General features: G+C 40.7%; 1 protein-coding gene and 2 long non-coding RNA genes across 33 annotated transcripts in view; 1 reads left to right on the top strand and 2 right to left on the bottom strand.

The window, feature by feature from the left end:
* RBFOX1 (RNA binding fox-1 homolog 1) overlaps positions 1 to 20823 on the bottom strand; it is a 2485711-nt gene that overhangs the window by 930180 nt on the left and 1534708 nt on the right. The gene's annotated exons all lie outside the window — the stretch shown is intronic.
* On the top strand, positions 1397 to 4443 carry LOC144337905 (uncharacterized). Its single transcript, XR_013411546.1, has 2 exons — positions 1397 to 2094; positions 3567 to 4443. It is a non-coding gene; the product is annotated as an uncharacterized LOC144337905 (long non-coding RNA).
* On the bottom strand, positions 12428 to 16094 carry LOC144337910 (uncharacterized). Its single transcript, XR_013411551.1, has 2 exons — positions 15916 to 16094; positions 12428 to 12809 (listed from the first exon to the last, which is right to left on the bottom strand). It is a non-coding gene; the product is annotated as an uncharacterized LOC144337910 (long non-coding RNA).

The following is a 20823-nucleotide window of genomic DNA, read 5'->3' as shown; positions in this document are numbered from 1 at the left end:
CTTGACGACAAGGTGCAAAATACAAACCTCCCCTTGTGTTTTCTCATCATATTCAACTTCCTGGTTAAAAATTTATCAAACCCACCAGTTATGGATATCAAGCTCCATCAGAATGCATGAGATTAAAACATCAAGGTCTACAGATTTAAGAAACTGTCAGACCAAGAAACTGGATTTTTAAAACACTGAATAACATGTGAAATTTCCATTATTCTGTTGTCTTCTCCCGCCCCCCCCCCACCCCACACCCCCCCCCACCCCACACCCCCCCACCTAATCTGATAGGAATTGCAAACAGGCCTGCAAGGTCTAAAGTTCCCTCAGGGAAATGCATTACAAAATAGAATACAGAAGCCTTCCTAATAAAATCATTAAAAAATAAGTTGAGTCTACATGCAGCTGAAAACTGACACCTAACGTTATTTGGTTGGATTCTTTGTCCCTCTCCCATCCCCCGAGCCTCTGCCTCAGTTCTCTTTCCCAGGGACACACAAATAGAGTTAACTTAAACATCATTCACTAGATATAGGAGGAAAATACCTTGCTAAAGTGCAGTAGTACTAATCAATTACTCTATTACAAAGCTAAAAAAGCAATGCCAGATGATGTGATAGAATCCTGTTTTCTTAGCACATAATTACCTAGAGTATTAGGTAATATCCTTTTTCTAAAGGTCAGAAAATATCCTGGAAATACCTGGAAATGTCTACACATTGCATAGAAGACCACTAATCCCAAGTCTTGTGTTTTACTGAATCGAGTATACAACATGCTTAACACAGAATCCCTGCCCTCAGGTAGCTTTCAGATTAATGTGCCTTCAATTACAGAAGGCTATTCGTTTCTTCACTTTAATTACAACTGCATCAAAATCACATAAATAAATTTCAACCTCTCAGATAATTTATGAACAATACAAAGCCAGGTGTACACTTCACATTAAAAATTAATATTTGCTGTAATTAAAATGTGCCATATGCCATGTTCATTTCACAATGCTAGGAAGAAAAAATAAAATGCAAAGCATTTCTGTTCCCAGGTGGTAACTTGTTACAGTATCAGATTTAAATTCTAATTTGATGGCATCAGTGCAGAAAGGTTTAGCACCTATTGTGGTTCAGTCACAGCAAAGCACTGAGTCCTGGCAGGCATGGGGGAGCTTATAACCTTGTTGCCTTTATAATAATTTGGGTATGTACAGATGGCATTCCGATTTGACAGGGATAAAGTCAACTCTCCCTACCCAGAGAGGCTCCGAATGTCCAAATCACCCAGCGAACGGTGTCAATCCTGGATGAGATTTGATCACGCTCTGTAATCCTAGCGGAGGTTCCTCTTCTATGGGTTTTAATTGCATGCATTTCTAAAAATTGCACCGTGTTGCTTCTTCTTGGTGTATTTTTTTTTTTTTTTTTTTTTTTTGAGATGGAGACTCACTCCGTCACCCAGGCTGGAGTCCAGTGGCACGACCTCAGCTCACTGCAAGCTCCGCCTCCCGGGTTCACGGCATTCTCCTGCCTCAGCCTCCCAAGTAGCTGGGACTACAGGCGCTGCCACCTTGCCCGGCTAATTTTTTGTATTTTTAGTAGAGACGAGGTTTCACCGTGTTAGCCAGGATGGTCTCGATCTCCTGACCTCGTGATCCGCCCGCCTCGGCCTCCCAAAGTGCTGGGATTACAGGTGTGAGCCACCGCGCCCGGCCCAGTGTATTCTTTCTTGTACTTCTTTTTTCTTCCTCTCTCCCTTTCTTTATTTCCTCAGTACTAACGTTTAAAAACATATGATCCAAGAAAGTAAAGTGTTGATTTCTTCTTACTAACCTGGGAAAGCAATTTGTGGCTGTGATCAAACTTGGAATCGATATGCCTGTGAACACAATGCCTGGTGAGCCATTTCCCCATCACCCACAGGAGACTTGGAAAGAAGCACTCACAGTCGTGCACCAGCCAAGTGAGGATCGTGGAAGCTCTGCAAATGGCTTTCAACAACAACGGATTTTCATCAGACACATGGATTTCGACTCAGAGACTGACTGTGGTTCATGCATTCCTTCACTTTACTGGCACTCGGGGAAGATAGGTGAAAAATTCCAGAGTCTCTGTAACTGGGATTGCCTGTTATTAGTAGGTTTCTCTGTCTGTTTGATTTTGTCTACATTTGAAAGGAAGCTTTTGAGGAATTCATGGAGCATGTGTACTCTATTTCCTCCCAGGTGAGATGATGTCCCTCCAGGAAAGTATCAGAATGCAGCCATTCTGATACCAAGGAATATGCTTGTTCCTCACCTCTCACCCATTTGCTGGTTCACACCTTTGAAAGCCACCATAATGATGACATTAGGCAATGATTGTACGAAAGACAAGGGATGTTTGACTGAAGCTCCCAAATTCACTTCCTCTGTAATGGGACAGAGAGAGGGAAAGGGCTGTCTGGATTATAGAGATAACTGTCAGAACCCTCCATCTTTTTTCTTTTAATTTTAATTCAGAGAGATGGCCTGACATAACTGGTTCCATGATATAGTCAGTCACATCTGATTTATTTGATTCGTTTTTAATCTTACCACCTTTTTTTTTCTTTTTGGAATTAGGCAACATAAGATGTTAAAATCCTTTCTTGATACCTTTCTAATCCCAACCTGAGAGGTCTTAAAAGTTGGGTGTGTCTCTCTGTAGGCTTTTTGTCTACATTTTTAAGTATGTTATATAAGATATGAACACAGATTATTAATGAAGATATATATTCATTCTTTTTAAAGAGGAAATGAGATCAGGGCCTACAGAGGTATACTGTCCAATATGGTAGCCACTACTGAATGGGGCTATTTAAGTTTATATTAACTAAAATTACTTTAAAAGCCCCTTAGTTGCACTAATCACATTTCAAATGCTCAATAGGCCCATATGGCTCATGGCTACTATATGGGAAAGCCCAGGTATAAAACGCTCCCACCACTGCAGAAAGTTCAACTCAACAGTTGAACTAATTAACTAATAGTTATAATGCTATAATACTAATAGTTATAATGCTAATGCGAATTTACTGTTAAGAATACTCTATATATTCCTGACATATATAGCTCATATAGGTAATTCCTACAGATGACTCTATATAACTGACATGTAGACTGTTTCTAACCACCAGTAAATTATCATTAGCTGCTTCTCCCCTTAAATATAATTCTCTGAATATAGAGAAGACAATGACTATCAGAATTCATCCTTGGTAGCAAAGACAAAAGGCAATCACGTTGTTGATACTTAATTTGGTTCTGGAACCTATTATTTAGAGGCCCAGTTTTAGGCATTGTGATTTCAATTGCAAGTGCTCAATTGATTATGCCTGTGTAGACTTGGCCAATTAGAAATGTCCAGCCCTAATGGTCGCAATCTGATGCTTTCCTGGAGGGACACCATATCACCTGGGAGGGAACAGAGTACACACGCTCCATGAATTCCTCAAAAGCTTCCTTTCAAATGTAGATAAAACCAAACAGACAGAGAAACCTACTAATAACAGACAATCCGAGTTACAGAGACTCTGGAATTTTTCACTTGTCTTCCCAGAATGCCAGTCTTTGTTCCGATAACTTGGTATTTTGCAAAAAGTCCAACTCTTGGTGATTTAAAGCTAGGAAATTAACAGGAAATCAGAAAGCCAATGAGCATTTATAGGTAGAAAAAGCAAAGTGTGATTATCTGGTCTCTGAGGAGCTAATTACAGGTTCAGTTGAAAATGGGAGGATCATGAGAGCCATGTGCGTCTGCACACACACAAATGCACTCCACACCCACACATACACACACAAATGCACTCCACGCCCCCGCAACACGAATGCACTCCACACCCATACATACACACACACACAAATGCACTCCACACATACACACACAAATGCACCCCACACCCATACATATACACACACAAATGCACCCCATGGCCCCCCAACACAAATGCACCCAACTCCCACACATACACACACACAAATGCACTCTATGCCCCTGCAACACAAATGTACCCAACTCCCACACATACACATAGATACACACAGACGCACCCCACGCCCACACATACACACACAAATGCACTCCACGCCCCCACAACACAAATGTACTCCACACCCACACATACACACACACAAATGCACTCCACGTCCCCACAAATGCACTCCACACACAAATGTACTCCACACCCACACATACACACACACAAATGCACTCCACGCCCCCACAAATGCACTCCACACACAAATATACTCCACACCCACACATACACACACACAAATGCACTCCACGCCCCCGCAACACAAATGCACTCCACACCCACACATACACACACGCAAATGCACTCCACGCCCTCACAAACACACTCCACACACAAATGTACTCCACAGCCACACATACACACAAACACACTCTATGCCCACACATATACACACACAAATGACCCCATGCCCCCCAACACAAATGCACCCAACTGCCACACATACACATAGATACACACAAATGTACCCCATACCCACACATACACACACAAATGCATCCCACGCCCACACATACACATGCACACATAAATGCACCCCACACCCACACATAAACACACAAATGCACCCCACACCCACACATACACTTACACACACACAAATGCACCCCATGCCCAGACATACACACAAATGTACCCCACACCCATACATACATATACACACACAAATGCACCCCAAGCCCAATACAAATGCACCCTACATGCACACACACACACACAAATGCATCCCAGGCCACACATACACTCACATACACACAAATGCACCCCACGCTCACACATACACACACACAAATGCACCCCACGCTCACACATACACACAAATGCACCCCACATGAACACACACACACAAATGCACCCCAGGCCCACACATACACTCACATACACACAAATGCACCCCAGGCCCACACATACGCACTCAAATGCAGCCCACACCCACACATACACATACAAACACACCCCATGCCCCCCTCCCACACACACACACACGTGCGCACGCACAAAACGCTTCCAGCCTGTACCCACCTCCAAAGAAGCAGAGAGCTGCATTGCTGCATAAATAAATCATTGGGATAGCTCACTGTTTGAGCACAATCGATACTTCCTCTGTACTAGGGTCAGGCACTGTACATCCATAGCCTGGCCTGACCCGCAGTTGTATATAAAATATGATATTAAAAAAAACTCCCCACCAGCCCATTTCTGCTTGGGAGCCTCACAGTCCATCAATCATTCATTCCTCTTTGCCCACACCAGCACCACCAATAGGCCACAAACTTGGGGAAGTTAACAGCATTAGAAGGAAGGCTGTTCCTCAGGAAACCCACAGTTTCTGTCACAGAAATCGTATAGCACCCCTAGAAAAACATACAGTTTTCCTAGAGCGTAACTTAGCAGGAATTTACTGGAATGGCAGAAAAAGCCGAAGGGAATCTTTTCATTTCAGTTATTTTGAGGATCTTATATGGGCATTATACACAATGCTCAGAGTACGAGATAACCTCTTCCAGCCCCTTCAAAGAACACCAAAGGTCTAACGGGGAGAAGGGAAGAGACAGAGCATGACAGTAATGTTTCTTCTGCTCCACCAGGAACTCTCAGTCTTGGTACAACTGCCACTTCAGACTGGGCAACTGTTTGTCCTAGGGAGCTGTCCTGTACATTGTGAGATGTTAAACAGCATCCCTCGCCTCCACCCACTAGACACCAGTAGCATTATAGTGCCCTTGCTCCACTAATGATGACAATCGAAAATGCCTCCAGACATCGCCAAAGGTCTCCCGAGGGGCAAAATTGTCCACAGTTGAGAACTGCTGAGTTAGGCATCAGAAAGGTCTCTATACTATCTGCACCGTATCTGAGAAGACGCCAAGGTAGACTTGAGCAGAAGTGCGTTGGCTTCTGCTTGCTAGGGCTTGCTGAGGCTGCAGACTTAGGCATCAGAAAGTCTCTGTACTATCTGGATCATATCTAAGAAGACACCAACACAGACAGGAGCAGAAGTGTATTAGCTTGCTAGGGCTGTTGACTTAGGCATCAGAAAGATTTGTGTACTATCTACGTCATATCTAAGAAGACACCCACATAGACTTGAGCAGAAGTGTGTCAGCTTGCCAGGGCTGCCATAACAAAGCACGGTAGACTGTGTGGCTTAAACAACAGAAATTTATTTTCTCACAATTCCAGAGGGTAGAAGTTCAAGACTAAGGTGTTTGCAGAGTTGTTTTCTTTTGAAGCCTCTTTCCTTGGCTTGCAGACGACCATCTTCTCCCAGTGTGCTGTTTCTATGGTATTCTCTCTGTGTGTCTGACTTCTAATTCTTTTCTTCTTATAAGGACACCAAACATACTGGATTCGGGACCAACCTAATAACCTCCTGAAACCCGAATTAACTCCCTAAGGACCCTGTCTCCAAACACACTGACATTCTGAGGGCCTGGGGGTGAGAACTTTAGCATTAGAATTAGGGGTGGGGGAGACACAATTCAGCCTCCAAATAAGAGGTAATTCTCAGACCCAAGCACATAATTTTGTGTCACTGATAACTGTGTTGCATTACCCATGGTAGACTTTAGTCCTAGTATTTAGAATTGGGTTCCCTCCACTACTCATTTCCTCCCTGTCATATAAAGAGTAACTTCCTTAACTTCCCTAACTGGGGAGACAAGAAGAATGAATCCAGCAGGTACAGCTCAGCCTCTCCCACTTCCTCTCATCTGCATCTGCCTCCCAGGCACACAGAGAACTTTGTGGCCTCTTCTCTCCTCCCAGGAAGGCTCTGCAGCCTCTGAATAGAGATTGATTTCTTTTCTCACATTAAAAAAAAAAATTCAACAGGGAACACCTTGAAATTGTGAGATTCCCTAGGTTGACAAACATCTTCTGTAAAGGGGCAGAAAGTAAATACTTTCGACTTGCAGGGCTATCCTAATACTGAGCTCTGCCGTGGCGCCCAAAAGCTGCTGCAGAAATACAGGCTTGCATAGGTGTAGCTGGGTATAAATAATAAAACTTTATTACAAAAATAATAATAATCCAAGTGCGCTAAATTTAGCCCATGGGCTGCAGTTTTCCAACCCCTGCCCTGTGGCTTTAAATACATTATTTGATTTATACAATTTCAATTGCTATTGGATTTGGTCAAGTTTAACTAAAATGAGGAGCCTGTGGATATGTGATAAGTACTTTCCTATGATGATAGCCCCAAAAATTCTGTAGTTCTCACCCATGACTTCTAATGGATATATACAAGAATATTTACAATAACAGACACTTGAAAGGGCGTATTAAGCTGCCTTTCTGTTCCTTGTTTTTCTTTCCTTTCTGCTGACCACTTTGCCTCCAGCTCTGGTTTCTAATTTCTTTCCTCATTAAAAGTCCTGTCAACCATCCCGAGAATAGAGCTGTTCCTTTAAAAATATCCATCTCATAAAGGACCTGTAGCCTGCAGGCATGAGACAGATAGATAGGAACAGTTCATGAAATCCCCCTCCAAACAACAGACTTATGAGAAATAAATTTGAACTTTGATTTCAAATCGCTCCAAACAAATCATCTTCAAACTCGAGGTGAGTTGTCCTCAGAATGCATTTTGCAGCATCATTGCGCAAAAATAAACCCTGACTTTTCTAGAGGTGAGTTTAGAATGCATCTCCTCCCTTTATTAGATTTGCACCCAAATTATCAGCCAAGATCAAGCCACATAAGCTTATCCTACATCAGCAGGAAACATTAGCAGAGAGGGATGTGGAAGATCCACTTGTATTACACATTAGACCCAACAGTCATCATTTGGAGATGCCATAAAGAAGTCTTGCTTATGTGCAACGAAGCCGTTTCAGCATTGTCACCAACAGGCAAAAACGGAAAACAGCCCAATGTTGATTAAAAGGCAGGTGATAAACCATCAAGGATACACATACAAATTACAGAATGCTGCATTGTTGCTAAAAAGAATGTTGCAGTGCAGATGTACCCCATGGAAAATATTCCTGATGTACTGTTGTATTATTAGTCTGTTTCCATGCTGCTGATAAAGACATACTCAAGACTAGGCAATTTACAGAAGAAAGAGGTTTAATGGACTCCACACGGCTGGGGAGGCCACACAGTCACGGCGGAAGGCAAGGAGGAGCAAGTCTCATCTTACATGGATGGCAGCAGGCAAAGAGAGAGCTTATGCAGGGAAATCCCCCCTTATAAAACCATTGGATCTCGTGAGATTTATTCACTGTCATGAGAACAGTATGGGAAAGACCCGCCTCCATGATTCAATTACCTCCCACCCGGTCCCTCCCACAACCCGTGGGAATTCAAGATGAGATTTGGGTGGGGACACAGCCAAACTGTATCAACTGTTAAACAGAAAAAAAAGTAATACCGGCCGGGCGAAGTGACTCACACCAGTAACCCCCAGCACTTTGGGAGGCCGAGGAGGGCAGATCACGAAGCCAGGAGTTCAAGATCAGCCTGGCCAACATGGTGAAACCCCATCTCTACTAAAAATACCAAAATTAGCCAAGCGTGATGGTGGACGCCTGTAATCCCAGCTACTCGGGAGGCTGAGGCAGGAGAATAGCTTGAAACCTGGAGGCAGAGGTTGCAGTGAGCTGAGTTCGTGCCATTTCACTCCAGCCTGGTAACAAAGCAAGCCTCAAAAAAAAAAGTAATACATACATATATAGATACGAATAGGTACATATATATTTTACATGTATATGCCTGTACATATGTATGCTAATGAATATATAGGTGATATTTAAACCAAATCATATATATGTTTGTAGATGTATATTTATTGATCCATCTTTTTCTCTCATACATACCCACTATCTCTAAATATTTTTGTCAATACATATAAAATAGATACTGTTCATAGTAGTTTTCTCTGGGAACGGAAGTACATTTACAAGGCTTGTGTGGGTTGGGAGGGGAATTTTATCTCTCTCTGTACTCTTATATGTTTGATTTGCTTGGAGCAATTATATTTGTATTTTCAAAAAATAAGAAAACTACACTATCTACCCTAGAAGAAAAATAATTTTTGAAATACTTTTTAATAATATTCTTTATTGTCATATAAATTACAAACATTTATTGTTTAAAAAAGCAAAAACAGAAAAAAAATGTATATGGAGTAAAAAGTGAGGTCGCTATTTTTTTTGTTTGGTTTTTGTCTTGTTTTGTTTTTTGAGATGGAGTCTAGCTCTACTGCCCAGGCTGGAGTGCAGTGGTACAATCTCTGCTCACTGCAACCTCTGCCTATGGAGCTCAAGCAAATCCACTTTTATCGGCAGATTCGTATTTCCAGCTAAATAACTAAGGGAGAAAATCCACTAGCTCCTTCACAATGTGATTTTCCACTTCTGTACTCCCAGTGTTGTCCAGTTTTCTCCATAATTTCTTTTTGTTATTGTTATTATTATTTTTTTGAGATGGAGTCTCACTCTGTCATCCAGGCTGGAGTGCAATACCACGATATTGGCTCACTGCAACCTCCACCTCCCAGGTTCAAGTGATTCTCCCACCTCAGCCTCCCGAGTAGCTGGGATTACAGGCGCCTGTCACCACACCTGGCTAATTTTTGTATTTTTAGTAGAGACAGGGTTTCACCATATTGGCCAGGCTGGTCTCAAACTCCTGACCTTGTGATTTGCCCGCCTCGGCCTCCCAAAGTGTTGGGATTACAGGCATGAGTCACCGCGCCCAGCCTCTCCATAACTTCTTAGGCATGAGCTGTGGGATTTGAAAGATTTATACTGTCACAAATGCTATATTTAACATAATTGTATTCATCAAAATTTTTTTGAGTGAGGTTTTAAATTAAAACACTGGCTCAAATTGGCTTAAGCAAAAAAAGAAATGTATTCATTCACATAAGTGAAAAATCTCGGGATAGCTCTAGATTGCAGCAGGGCTACATTCAGGGTCTTGGGACTCAGTCCTAGCCCTGTGGTCTTTCTAGGATGTTGGCCACCTTCTCAGGGAGGCAGAAATGGCCAGCAATTTCAGGCTCAATGTGTTCAGTCTCTAACAGCTTTAACAAGGGTTCTGAGACTGAGTCTCCTGGAGAGACTTGAGCCACTTGGTCACGTATGAGCCAATCCCTGTGGCTGGGAGATGGAGTTACACCAGCTGGTTAGGTTTAGGTTCCATACCCTACTCTAGAGCTTGGTAAGGAGCCAGCTGTCTGGAAGCATGGAGGAAAAATGCAAGAGAAGTGGTCCCCTAAGAAAAATGCAATTATAGGACCACAGGATGAGGAAATGGAGACCGAATAGATGAAAACAATGGTGATTTTGTGTAAAAGACCTTGCCGTGAACAGAACTGATTTGGAATTGACCTAGACCTAACAAGGGGCGGAGCAAGATGGCCGAATAGGAACAGCTCCAGTCTCCAATTCCCAGCACGAGCGACACAGAAGACCGGTGATTTCTGCATTTTCAACTGAGGTACTGGGTTAATCTCACTAGGGAGTGCCGGACAATCGGTGCTGGTCAGCTAGAAAGTTGTTCCTCCAGCCTTCCGCCTCCCTCGACTTATTAAATGCTAGTACTACAGGCTGCATTCAGAGCTTCATGCAAGGTCAAATGTCCTCAGATTGAGTGTCTTTTTACTTGCTGTTCCATCAGCTCACAACATGCTTCCCCAGATCCCCTCCCATCCTTTAGGTCTCACCTGAAACTTCACCAAAGTCATTAACGGAAGCCCATGTGAAGACCATCACCTGTGTAAATTCCATTCGTGAATTTCAGTGAATTCACTGGCAGAGCATTCAGAAGAGGCTCTAGAGCTGTGTTGTCCAAGATGACAGCTGTTGGCCACATGTGGCTAATTAGATAGAATTTAAAATTCAGCTCCTCGGTAACACTAGCTTGAGTGTGAGTGCTCAGCAGTCACATGCGACTAGTGGGTACCTCATAGACATTGATACACTACATGGGTGTCACTGCAGAAAGTTCTGTTGGACAGTGCTTTTCTGCAATCTTTTCTCATTCCCCTCTCCCCTTCAAAGATTTAAACATGAAGAAGGGCATGTGACTGTACTAGGAAAGGCCAAGTGACCTCTGAAAGGCCTCCCAGGCTACAGGGACTATAATAATATTTAACAATGAAAAAAACAGATAAATGCTCAAGTAGGAAAAGTTATGCTTTCTTCCACTCTCAACATTAAAAAACTAAATCAAAAAGGAAACATTCTTTACTTTTTCTGTTGGAAAGAGACAAAGAGCTGTATAAAAACAATGGCAAGGAGAGGAAAATGAAATCAAATGCTAGTTGGACTGAAGGGCTCTTATTCATGTCTTTTTTTTTTCTTCCATATCTAAAAGTTTGCTTTTTTCTTTTTCAAGATTTTTTGAAAAATTTCAATAGCTTTAGGGGTACAGGTTAGTTTTGGTTACATGGATGAATGGAACAGTGTTGAAATCTAGGATTTTAGTACACCTGCCACCTGAGAAGTGTACATTGTACTAAATCGCTTTTTGCTCCTCATCCCTCTTCTACCCTCCTGTCTTCCGAGTCTCCAGTGTCCATCATACTACTCTGCATACCTTTGCATACTCATAGCTTAGCTCCCACTGACAAGCGAGAACATGCAGTATTCGGTTTTCGATTTCAGAGTTACTTCACTTAGAAGAAACCTCCAGTTTCATCCAAGTTGCTACAAAAGACATTATTTCGTTCTTTTTTATGGCTGAGTAGTATTTCATGGTGTGTATACCATATTTTCCTTATCTACTTATTGGTTGATGGGCACTTAGGCTGATTCCGTATCTTAGAAACTGTGAATTGTGCTACGATAAATATATGCACGCAGGTATCTTTCTGATAGAGTGACTTTTTTTCCTCCGGGTAGAGATCCAGTATTGCGTAGTGGGATTGCTGTATCGCATGGTAGACCTACTTTTACTTCTTTGAAAAATCTCTGTACTGTTTTCCATAGAGGTTGTACTCCTTTACATTCCCACCAGCATTCTTTTTTTCTTAAACTTTTAAGTTGAGGGGTACATGTGCAGGTTTGTTATATAGGTACACTTGAGTTATGGGGGTACGTTGCACAAATTATTTCATCACCCAGGTATTAAGTCTAATACTTGACAGTTATTTTTCCTGATCCTCTCAGCAACAATAAGAGATAAGTTACACACAGACTTTCTAACAAGCCATATTTGCTATTATTTCCAGTGGTCGACAGAACAGATTTTGTTGAGTGCAAAGTAAAGTTGAGATAGATATTATGTTTGCGATCAAACCCAGATCTTGGCCTGCAGGAACCTGTGTGTTCTGGCCTCATTCTGTTCCTCCAGCCTTTAGTCCACCCCTTCCCTTACCACGTGCTGCATTCAGAGCCTCCTGCAAGGTAAAATGTTCTCAGATTCCCTATCATTTTATTTGCTGTTCCATCAGCCTAGAGTATGCTTCCCCAGATTCTCTTGCATTCTTTAGGACTTAAGGTTTCTGCTTAAATTTCATGTCACCATGATTTTTTTTTTTTTTCTGAAAACCTTAGCCAGCACATACATTATGATTCTCCATTACAATGTCCCATGAATTTACTCTTTTTTTTTTTTTTTTTTTTTGAGACAATCTCACTCTGTCATCCAGGCTGAAGTGCAGTGGCACAATCTTGGCTCACTGCAACCTCCACCTTCTGGGTTCAAGAGATTCTCCTGCCTCACCCTCCTGAGTAGCTGGGATTTCAGGCACCCATCACCATGCCTAATTTTTATATTTTTGGTAGAGACAGGGTTTCACCATATTGGCCAGGCTGGTCTCAAACATCTGACCCCAAGTGATCTGCCTGCCTCACCCTCTAAAACTGCTGGGATTACAGGCATGAGCTACCGCACCTGGCCTATGCATTTACTGTTAATAATTATCATCTCTAATTGTTTTGTTTACTCTTTTTTCTCCCTAGTATATCCAAATAGAATGTAAGTCCCATGGGGACAGAAACCATGTCTTTATTTCCTGTTGTTGCTCCAACGTTCAGTGGACATTCAGTAAGCATCCGTGGGATGAATGAATGAATAAATCAGTGAATGGACAGAGAAGGACAGGTGGAAAGACGACAAAGAGTTGCGCTCATCAAGCTAACCTGCATGACTGGCTGGTAACAGAACTAAGAATGGGCTACCAGACACCGCTTGGCCCAACTATCATTGGGACTGAAAGTATTTTAGGTTTTCCCTTTAAAAGGGTGGGCCATTTTCAGAATTGCTGAGCTTGATCATTTGTGCCCAGATTGAGCAAAGGGAGGTGAACTGGAGTGCTTTTAAGTCCAGCCAATTTGCATGCCAGCTGCTGTCATAAAAGTGGGGTGAATTTCAGATGCTCAAGTGGAAGACATCGAGGGCATCTAGAGCTTAAGGTGACTAGGGAATGCTCACCTTTCCCTCTCCATAGGCAAAGGCTGGGAGGCACAGAAAATGCACATACATTTGAGATCACATTATGAGTGATTAATAAGGTCACCCAAGTACAGTTTATCATCCTTCACAGCATGCAGACAGCATTAACATCCTGCTACCTCATTCCCTGAGGGCCACCGTAAAGAACTTTGCAGATTCAACTTTCTCCAGGCCTCATTAATATTGGGAACCACAGGATATATACAAACGCTAAGCACAGGTTCCTGAACATAAGCAGGTACTTCAATACGCAAATGAAATAGATGAATTTCAGAAGATCTTTAAAAGTTACAACAAAAGACCATTTGCTATTCCCACACATTTCAGTGTGAACACATTTAAACATTTAACGTTTGTGTGGAATCCGTCCAGTGGTTTTGGAATGATAAAGGTGCTATTAGGCTAAAAGGGGCAAACATTCTAATAAAAAGGTAGATTCTAAAACAGACCTGATACTTTGATGGGAGGTAGAACAGAGAATGAAGTATAGAATTGGTGAGACACTGGAAAGGCAAGTGGTTGTTGATGAATAATGGTCAACGATAGTTTGTCAAGAAACTACCCCAAGCGAAGCTCATTTTCTCTGTTGCTATAACCCAAGTCAACCGGGTTGGAGGAGAGGTCAGAAATCACACATCTGCCATTATGCTTGTGGAACATCCATGAAGAAGACAGGTGTACAGGCCCAGTGAAGATACAGTTCGCTGGTGGAATGGTTGTGCCAAACAGTACTGACAGAATGGATGGCTCTCCACCAGGAAGGTAATCACTAGTGATGGGCTGCAAGTCTCTATCCCTGACCCCCATCCTGGTCAATGGTTTTTCTAATGACTTTGCTTCTCACTAGCAGGAAGAAATTGATGATAAACCATGTACTGTTTAATTCATTTCTTCAACTAATAATTATCGAATATCTTCCATTTGATAAACATTCAGCCGAAGGCATTAGGTTAGCAAAGATAAATTGGACAATTTCTGCCCTGAAAAAACTCAGTTTAGAGGTGGAGAGACAGTGGTCTGGCATTTACATAAATTCTCATAATACAGTCCTGATACATTATAGGACCTTAATAATAAATAGCCACTGAATGAATGTGGCATCCTCTATCTTGCATGTTTCTATTTGTACTGGGCAAACTTCTTTGCTCTATTCCTCTACCTTCATTTGGGGAACTCCTACTTATTCTTCAGGTTTCAGCTCAGAGGCTACCTTTCTCAGAAATTCTTTTTGTACCCACCGAGTCCCACCCAAGGCAAGGAGATATACCTCCTTTCAGAGTCACTATGACTCTGGTAACACCTGTTTTTTATTTTGCAATTGCCTGTTTACTTGCCTGTCTCCCTGACTAGCCGCTATCCCCTTGGGGTAAGGTTCTTCACCTTACTATATCTGTATCTCTAGAACTCAACCGATTCTGTAGCAAATCACTGGGTCCCAAAACCAATAATCAAATGCCAAGTTTAATGCAGTTCTGGCACCAGGACTAAATCTTGGTAAAATGACTTTTGCTGTTCCTTTCACATGTAAGATTCTTGAGGAGAATTAAATATAGTAGTCTAGGGTTTCAATCCTGGAACATAATGACCGTGGGAGTATACCTTGTAAAGGGGTCCTACTGGTGAGCCATAAACTAATCCAAAGATCTAAACCTTTTATTTTGTTCTTACAGGTGGGTAACCTGTAATTTCATTGTCGGTGGTGGTATGTTCAAATTAAGTACTGTTTGCTAATATTTAGCTTCTAAGTGCACTAGTAAGCATGGCTAAAATCTACTATGAAAAATCCAACACTGACATATTACTAGTTTACTGAAGACCCAATTCAGTATTTTCACTAGAAGTCTGAATTCTAGACAACAGTACACGTATAACCTATCACTCTCTACATAATAGGTTATTTGCAATTATTTAGCATTATTTTATCTAATTCTAATTATAACTCTAAGGAATTTTTATGTATTGCTACTACATTTTACAGAGGAGAAGACAGAGGTAGCAGAAAACTAAGTTAATTTCCCAAGGTAACTCAACTAGCAGGAGATAGAACCAGATGTGGAGATCAGGCTCCAGAGGAATCCTTTTAACATATACACCATATTTCATCTTAGCATCTGTAGAGTTGTCAAGCTTGAGGGGCACATGAGAAGGCAGGCATAAGTGGGCTGTGGTTGAACAAAAAATGTCAGAGATGAATGATCTTCAGTCTAGAGGTGAAGACAATGTGGGGTTAGAGTGAGAAAGAAAGTACCTGCTTGGAATGAGAGATATAATTGTTTTGAGTGACTGGAGTATGGATGGTGTAGTAGCAACAAGGAGAGAGAGGGATTGGCGTGGTTGCTCATGTCTGTAATCCCAGCACTTTAGGGGGCCGAGGCAGGTGGATCATAAGGTCAGGAATTCAAGACCAGCCTAGTCAAGTTCATGAAACCTCATCTCTACTAAAAATACAAAAATTAGCCAGGCATGGTGGCGGGCACCTGTAATCCCAGCCACTTGGAAGGCTGAGGCAGAAAACTGCTTGAATCTGGGAGGCAGAGGTTACAGTGAGCCAAGATAGCACCACTACACTCCAGCCTGGGTGACAGAGCGATGATACTTTGTCTCAAAAAAAAAAAAAAGAAAAAGAAAAAGAAAAAAAAATGGAGATTGGGAGAAAGGAAAACTACTACTTGGAGTGTATGTTTAAAAACTAAAAACTAACAGGAAAACTATTACCTTGAGTGTATGCTTAAAAACTAAAAACTAACAGTATAAGAGATGCAAAGACTAGATGTATGTCTGGAATAGAATATTTTCTTAAACATATACAAATGACATTTTCAGACAAAAGGCTTCAACCAAATATCCAAGTGTCAATTCTCTGAATCACTTAGCTCTTGGGACTGATTAAATTGATTACTTTTCCCCCCAATTACCTGGGCTTCAAATTTATTGCTCATTTGCCTCCTTTACTTCTAAAATAAAGTTCAGATCCACATTTACAATTTGATTAAAGTCATCATGATGAATATTTTCAAGGCACTGTCAGTTGTGGTGGTGCTGATTTTTAACGACAGCCCCCTACGAATCAATAGATAATTTAATTTGAAAATGTGAAGCTGTAAACTTTAATGTTCTGTTTGGTATTTTGTTATTAATTGGAAAGATGGCTGAGTCAACTTTTAGGGAGAGAGCTAGGAAGATCTATCCATTACAGTCCAATCCTGATGGGTGGCATTGACCAGAGTTAGCGCCACTCCCTGGGGCCACACACTGTTGGTGTTGGCTCCAGGTGCACTCTCTGACCCTACTCTGTGTGAAATACATGACTGCTCATCTCTGCGTCTTGCACCAAGGCTGTACCTTGCCCTAATCTTCCTTCCCGCAATTATTTTTATAACCTAAATACAAACCTTGCAGAGAAAGGGAAAGATTGGATCTCTCTACTCTAGTACATGATTTTATTTGTCTCACCCAATTCAGTCTACTTCTTCAAGCCAGTCTACCAACACAAAACTAGATTGAATGCTAAACTGTCGAGAAGACTAACAATTCCTTCTAAAAGCATTTACTGCCTACCTTTCCACATACCATCCAGTCCACGGTGATCGCTAATATCCTTGGTATTTTATCTTATTTTGTCTTCATAACACATGCCTTTCCTAAACATTAAAATATCACTTCTTATAATAGCAAGAGTTAAAAGATAGTTAAGATGTTGAAGAATTCCATTGGCTTTAAAAACAAAAGACTGAAACCATCTTGATTCCCCTTTCACCTTCATAGATAACAGAAACATAGGTGCCAATGCTCTCCTCAACCCTTTAAAACAATTGCCCTTTTAAACCATTTACAATTTGTTTTCTGCTTAAAGACATCAGGAATTCATTACAAACTATTTAGAGAATAAATATCCAAGGAGTCAAACAAAGCGACACTTATCTTTGCGTACGTACAGATTTTTTCTTAAGAAAATATATTTCTACTGTCCTTTTATCTTTTAATGAAATTAAGATCACACTGAGTTTGGACTGCCTGAGCTATATGCTGGCCTTTTGCTGTGCCATTGACGATTCTTCCACCATATCACTATTAATGCCCTTGAAGGCTACATATTTAGAGTCTCCAAAATGGCTGATAAAAAGTATCCTCTCAAGTAATATTTGATAGATGATGAATAAATGAATGAGAATTTAACTGTAGCCTTATACCACACTTGATTTCATCACTTCCCTGTTACAGGCCATTTGGGTAATTTTCCACTGTCTTGCTATTATAAACAATCTAGTAATGAACATCCTCATAGCCACATCTTGGCACACATTCCTTATTATTTCTTTAGCATAAATTCCTCAGCATAAATTTAGTCAATGAAAGGTAATGCACTGTTATTCTATTAAAGACTATTATTAAAGTTGAAATTTAAGAAAAGGCAAAGACGAAGTGAAAACAAGTAATGGACCTAAATAAATCCCTACATGTTAAAAGAACAAAAGGCTCTGCCACAGAAATACTGGAACTGGAACTCATGTGCTAACAATGAAAACAACAGCAACTGTCAGATGGACAAAAACTGAAAATACACACACACACACACACACACACTCACACACACACACACACTCACACACACACACTCTCACACACACACTCACACACACACTCACACACACACACACACACACTCACACACACACTCACACACACACACTCACACACACACTCACACACACACACACACACTCACACACACACACACACTCTCACACACACACACACACACTCACACACACACACTCACACACACACTCACAGAGAGAGAGAGAGAGAGATGACTGACATATCAAGAAATGAAGTTGGTTGAGTAAAGAATTAATCGGAGCTGGGTGCAGTGGCTCATGCCTATAATCCCAGCACTTTGGGAGGCCAAGGCAGGCAAATCACCTAAGGTCAGGAGTTCGAGACCAGCCTGGCCAACATGATGAAACCCCGTCTCTACTAAAAATACAAAAATTAGCCAGGTGTGGTGCCATGCGCCTGTAATCCCAGCTACTCAGGAGGCTAAGCCAGAGAATCACTTGAACCCAGGAGGCGGAGGTTGCAGTGAGCTGAGATTGTGCCACCCTACTCCAGCCTGGGAGACAGAGTGAGACTCCATCTCAAAAAAAGAAAAAAAAAAAAAAAGAATTGATAGGTAATAGGAAACTCCACTGATTCTACTCCATTTCAACTTTCTTTTCAGTAGAATATAACCATGTTCCCTGTTTCATAACAGAAACCTTAAATGCAAGAAAGAGGTAGCCTATTCTTGTGATGATATGACCAGCTCATCATTGTCTGAAGAGATTTAAGTTCAACATCCATTTTTCTAGCTCAGAAAGCAAAATTTTTTCTGCTTTCTAAACTCTTTCCCTCCTCTCCCTGAACACATGTCACCTTCAGTCCATTAATTTTATTAGGATGAGGTTTCTTATCTAATTAGGGTAAACACATTACCGAGAGTTAAAATTTCTTTATTTTATTTTATTTTTTTTTTTTTTTTTATTTTTTTTTATTTATTTTTTTTTTAAATTTATTTATTATTATTATAATTTCTAAGAGAGGATGGTCCCTCTTAACCCTATGCTGCAAGTTTTAAAAATCTGTAGTCAGGCTCCTTGACAATCAATATAAGCATTTAATGTAAAATGCTTTTTTGTTTTCCATTAAAAATTACTAAATTGGTGGTGTATCTGGCTACTAACAGTCTGTGCTTTAAAAGTCTTAGGCATAAAATATTAGCATTATAGAATCAAACAAAGGTAGTTGCCTGGTACAGTTTGGGATGTTTTAGAGAGCATGGTTATATTCTGTTTTGAATGATATTTAAATTGCTCTAATGTATTCTAGGCTGGACGTTCACATCAATTAATCAGTGCCAAGGCTCTGTCTAACATTTTGCTACAAACTGGGTTCAGTTGTAATTTGTCAACTCTAGCACCCGTTGCTATGACAAATAGCTTCGGTCTGGTTAATCTCTTGCACATAATAGCATTCTGCTACTTTGATACATCTATTATGTCGTGGTTTACATATGCTTGGGGGAACGTTTTTATTGGGACATTTTATACTAAATTATCTCTAGTTTACACTAACAAAGCAAGCAGAGGACTGATTCTGATAGTAGCTTCCCAATATCTCAACAATGCCAAGTTATCGTGGATCTCAAATCTCACGGCAAGACATTAAGAGGACAGTACCTGAAATCTGACCACACAGTTTCAAAATCATGAATCCACATTTACTGACTTGGACCATTTACTTAACTTTCTATGTCCTGATCCTTCTTATTGGTATAAAGAAGATAGTAGCTTGGACCAACTTCTTAAAGGTGTGACAGTTCAGTGTAATACAGGACAGTGTTTACCTCATTAAAAACAACAACAACAAATTAAAAAACAAGAAAACCTGGATTTTGTTGTAATTTTTAAAATCTTTTTTTACTGATGCATAATAATTGTATATATTTATGGGTTACATGTGATATTTTGATACATGCAAACAACGTGTTATGATCAGGGTAATTGGGGATATCTATCACCTCAAACACTTGTCATTTCTATGTGCTGGAAACATTTCAAATCTATTCTTCTAGCTATTTTGAAATGTACAATAAATTGTTGTTAACCATCGTCACCATACTATGCTGTGGAACACTAGAACTCACTCCTATCTGACTGTATGTTGGTACTTATTACCAACCTCCCCTCATCCTAACTTCTCCACCCTTCCCAGCCTCTAGTAACCACCATTCTACTGTCTATCCTCCAGAGATCAACATTTTTAGCTCCCATATATGAGTGAGAACATGTGATATTTGTCTTTCTGTGCTCAGCTTATTTCAGTTAACATAATGGCTTCCCTCCAGTTCCATCCATGTTGCTGTGATGAACAGCATTTCATCCTTTTTCAGGGCTGAATAGCATTCCCTTGTACATATATACCACATTTAAATCTAATCATCTCTTAAAGGACACTTAGGTTGATTTCATATCTTTGCTACTGTAAATGGTGCTGCGTAAACATGGGTGTGCAGGTCCTCTGAGATACTGATTTTCTTTCCTTTGCGTAAATACCCATAGTGGGATTTTGCTGGATTTTATGGTAGTTCTACTTTTAGTTTTTTGAGAAATCTCTGTATTGTTTTCCCTATTAGCTGTGCCAATTTTCATTCCAACCAACAGTGCATAAAAGTTCTCTCTTCTCTACATCCCTGCCAGCATTTGTTATTTTTTGTCTTTTTGATAATAGTCATTCTAACTGGGATGAGATAATACCTCACTGAAGTTTTGATCTGCATTTCTCTGATAATTAGTGATGTTAAGTATTTTTTTATACCTGTAGGCCGTTTGC

This window comes from Macaca mulatta, chromosome 20 (assembly GCF_049350105.2).
Source record: "Macaca mulatta isolate MMU2019108-1 chromosome 20, T2T-MMU8v2.0, whole genome shotgun sequence".
NCBI classification, from domain to species: Eukaryota; Metazoa; Chordata; class Mammalia; order Primates; family Cercopithecidae; genus Macaca; species Macaca mulatta.
Note: the sequence above shows the minus strand (reverse complement) of the source record. Positions and strands in the feature narration are given on the sequence as shown.